This window comes from Chlorocebus sabaeus, chromosome 14, assembly GCF_047675955.1.
Source record: "Chlorocebus sabaeus isolate Y175 chromosome 14, mChlSab1.0.hap1, whole genome shotgun sequence".
Taxonomy (NCBI): Eukaryota; Metazoa; Chordata; class Mammalia; order Primates; family Cercopithecidae; genus Chlorocebus; species Chlorocebus sabaeus.
In genome coordinates this window covers 35,652,638-35,657,493 of record NC_132917.1, presented here as the reverse complement: position 1 = coordinate 35,657,493, position 4,856 = coordinate 35,652,638, and positions in this window count along the sequence as shown.

The window sequence follows — 4,856 nt, the reverse complement described above, 5'->3', positions numbered from 1 at the left end:
GTTAGTATAGTCCTCAAGTATTGGAAAGCTATGTACCTCACAGTAGTAAATACAAGTTTTCCAAAATTCTAATTTTCCCTTGTAAACTCAAAATTTTATGACCAGAATCAAATCCTGTCTGTTTTTATACTTGAAGTGACAGGTTCTTTGTTCATTTTTAAGGACAATATTCTTCCAAATACTCAATTCTGAATAACTGTAGTTTGTCAGATACGCTTTCAAGTCAGAATGTGATTTCATAAATAAACCAGTTAGTTTAGTGCACAACAAAAAGAATAATGTGAGTACTTTTCCATAAGAGAAGCATTGAACTTGGTCTTGGTCAAAGCAACTTACAACTTTCAAGGACTAGCGTGGAGGCTAAAGCAACTCCACCTTGGATGCTAATTCGCCATGGTGACTTCTGATTAACCCCAGTTCCAGGAGTACCTCTAAGATTTCTATTTTATCTACTGTTCCTTGTATAAGAGCTTGTATTTACCGTAAATCCTGACCTTAGGTCAACAAGTAGAGAAATAGATTCCACCTGTTGGAGGGGGCGGACACAAAGTCATATTACAAATGGGCATGGATTCAAGGAGCTATGTGATTCATTAGGGCTCACTAGGTAAAGGTGAAAGCTATAGAAAGCAATTGAATACTGAATATAACTTGAAGGCAAGAACCAGCAGGATTTCTTGATGGACTGAATATAAATTTTGGGAGAGAAATATGTCAGGGATAATACCTAGTTCCAGGCCTAGCTAGGTGAATGAGGTTGCCTTTTATTGACATGTAAAAGATGAGAAGAGTAGATTTGTAGGAGAGATTGGGTTCATTTTAAGACATAGTAAGTTTGAGATGCCTATGAGATATACAAATGAATATATTGTATAGGCAGTTATATACAAGTCTACAATCTAGGTAACATAGGGAATAGACAAATTTTTGAATTTTCAGCGTATAGACATAATTTAAAACCATTGAACTGGGCCAAGTACAGTGGCTCATGCCTATAATCTCAGCATTTTGGGAGGTCAAGGTGGGAGGATCCCTTGAGGCCAGTTCTCAAGACCAGCTGGGTAACACAGGGAGACCTTGTCTCTACAAAAAAATATTAAAACATAGCTAAGTGTGGTGGCTCGCACCAGTGGTCTCAGCTACTCAGTGGTTGGATCGCTTGAGCCAGGAGTTGGAGGCTGCAGTAAGCCATGATCACGCCACTGTGCTCCAGCCTGGGAGACAGAGTGAGACCTTATCTCAAAAACAACAAAAACAAACCATTGAACCAGATGATATCATTTTCTAGAAAGTGGATATAAACATGGAAAATGGACAAGGTTGTCCAGAGAAACACACACACACACACACGTTTTAAATATATACATATATACACATACGCTATATATAGATGCACATATATGTGTACATTGTGTGTGTGTGTGTGTATAATATTTAGGAATTGGCTCCCACAAATATGGAGGCTAAGTCCCATGATATGTCTTCTGAAAGCTGGAGACCCAGGAAGCTGGTGGTGTAAGCCCCAGTATGAGGGCATGAGAAGACTGATGTTCTAGCTCAAGTAGTTAAGCAGAGACTGCAAATTCCTCCTTTCTCTACCTTTTCGTTTTATGCAAGCCCTCAGTGGATTGGATGAGGCCCATCCACATTGGGGAGGTCAATCTACTTTACACAGTTTATGGATTCATATGCAAATATCAGCTGGAAACACTGTCACAGACACATCCAGAAATAATGTTTAACCAAATATCTGGGCATCTGTGGCCCATGTAAGTTGATATATAAAATTGCCCATCACAGAGAGTAAGCTGTGGTTTCTCCATCTAGAGGTCTGCAAGCTGAGGAGTCCATCAAAGGAAACTGAGATAAAATAGTATGAAAATTATATCCAGTTACTATTACTATTTAAAATTAATTTTAATAATATGTATTTTCAAATCTTTTCTCTCTGAGAAATAATGGCACTCTGAATCCTATGTGGTTAAAAGCAATATCTGCTTCATGATTTGCTCTGGTTTCTCGTTTTCTCTCTGAGACCAGGGTATGTATTATCCCACTACTTACTTGAGTAAATTAAGGGAATTCTTAGCCACATAGTGTGCAATTGCCAGTTTCTGGATTTTAAAAGCGCATTCTTATCATGGAAAACTTAAGAAAGTTCTGTTTTCCTACAAAACACTTCGAAAAACTTTTGTCTTCCTCCTCCTCCTCCTCCTCCTCCTCCTCCTCCCCCTTCTCTTTTTAATTCAGGCAACTTATTTTCAAAGGGATCTTTTGCCTGCCCTTTCTCTGGCTGTAAACTGCAAAAGAGTTACCCTAATTGTTGCCAAAATCTTTGGGCTTAATGATCCTTTCTATGCAGTACAGCAAACATACTCCTTTGATTAAAACCTAGAATTTTGCATCTTAACTCCACGTAAACCACATTCACCACATGAAGACATCAGAGAAACAAAGCTAGGACAAGACAGGTACCTTCTGACAACTTTGGGATTAGGGAGTTTTCCTTTTTTGATCATGGACTTTGAAAACTTGTCTGGAGATATGTGGTCTCCATTCTTTTGAATTGTTTTCTTGTTGAATTATCCTAGTATGTAGTAGATTTATATCTGAAAAATAAGCTGGCCTACCACAGCTATGGTAAGGGGAAGTAAGGAAAGAGGCTGTGTGAGGGGCTCCAGTATTTCACTGGATGAGGAGCTGCCCCTGCAGACGTCTATGGAACTGACCACAGCCTGAAAGACGAGGAGGAACTCATCTTGCAGTGAGGGTCTAAATCTTTCGTTAGTTTTCAACTAAAGGCAGGAGAGGGTCCATGTAAACAGAGTCCTTATAGAGCGATCTCCTAAATAAGTATCTCAAAGAATAGCTTTACCTTTTCCATACTTACTCCAGGTCTCCAACAAAGTTTTTTTTGTTTTGTTTTGTTTTGTTTTGTTTTGTTTTGTTTTGTTTTTGTTTTAAGAGACGGAGTGTCAATTTCTTTACCCAGGCTGGAGTGCAATGGCATGATCTCGGCTCACTGCAACCTCCGCCTCCCAGGTGCAATCAGTTCTCCTGCCTCAGCCTCCCGAGCAGCTGGGATTACGGCCGCCTGCCGCTACGCCCGGCTGATTTTTTGTATTTTTCGTAGAGACGGGGTTTCACCGTGTTGGTCAGTCTGGTCTTAAACTCCTGACCTCAGGTTATCCACACACCTCAGCGACCCAAAGTGCTGGGATTACAGGCTTGAGCCACCACGTCCGGCCCAACATACATTTTTTTGTTTGTTTGTTTACTTCACATGAATCCCAGATACAGGTCATAGGTTTTTCTTTTTGTTTCCCTCTAGCTAGTTTTAAATTCCAAGTGACATCTTTCCCTGTGGGAAATCAGCAAAGATAGAGCTATAGCTAGAGATTAAAGTGGGAGGAGCAGGCTTGGAGAGAAAATGAAAGGAAGAGATAAGGTTAAAAATCAACATTCTATGCAAAAAAGAGCCCAGAGCAAAGGGCCTAAGTGGACACTTCCCCCGTCTCTGTCATAACATCAGGCTGATTCCTGCGTCCCGGCTGCCAAGTTCTTTATAGGTGAGTAGCTCTTCCTGAAGAGAAATCTTTGCATTTAAGAAAGCCTCATTGAACAATAATATATGCTCCTTTTATTTTTTTTTAACTTAATTTATGTAATAGGGAACTGAGTGCCATTAATTCACTCCTGGATAGAGAGTTATTAATACTGAATGTGATCTGGTCTTTTATTTATGACCACTTTTCTTTTAACTCTGCGCTAGAATTAACTCAGCACTGCATTTCAGGTATTGATTTGGAATCTGAAAGTTTAATTTATCACCTCAATCAATATCAAGGGTATTTAGACAGCATTTGCTTTACCCTTATGGAATGTCATTGTGTGGTTGTCCTCTGGTATCTCTCTCCTTTTTCTTTTCTTGGCTTTCTTTGGGTGTTTAACAGCTCCCTCAGGGCATTGCCAATTATTTATGACATACTTCTCCTTGTAAGATCTCGTTGGAAAACCTGTTCCTATGGAAACTGCTGTTTTCAAACAGGATGGCTCTAACTTCAAAACAATATCATCAAATATGCAACAGCACATATATCTTTTAATGACAAGCGTATTCTAATGATTTGTAAAACCAAATCTGAAAAGCTGAACAGGACAAAATGTATGGAAAGCCCATCTGATTGGGTGGGAGATGAAGAGATTATCTGAAAAGAAAAAAAAAAAGCCTTCTGGGAATCAGTTTGACTTTGTATGTTTAGGAAAGTCTGGTGAGAGGATAGCATAGGCTTTGAAATGATGTTCAACAGGGACCTGTGACTATCTTGAACCAAATTTAACAGAGATTGACTAAACCTGGGTTTTAACATTGCTGGTTTAGCATACCCTTTAGTAAACGACTACCGAAATCTATTCACTCAAAGCCCACTCTCTGGCAACCCAGATATTACATTTTATAACTGGAGTTTTCATTAGCTTATTATCCAGTCCTAGTTTGTTTTCCTTGTCCTACTGTTTATTCATGTCAAAGCCAAGGAAATGAAGGATAATGCTACCACGGAGTGAGGCTCCTCACACAGTGCTTTGTTAATCAGGTTACAAGGCAAAATCACTCTGTATCCTTGACTGATATTTTTTCTTTTGTTTGTTGAGACAGTCATTTTCTCTCACCGCATTCAAAACCAAATGTTGCTAGTTACCATGGCAATATTTTTGAAGTCAGTATCACTCTAATGTTCCCTCATGAACTATTATGATATAGCTTGGATTTGTTGTAGACTTCATTTGTCCATCAATCATACTGGAGAATTCTGAGGGAAGGAGAGAAAGTACTGAAGAATTCTGAGGAATGGAGG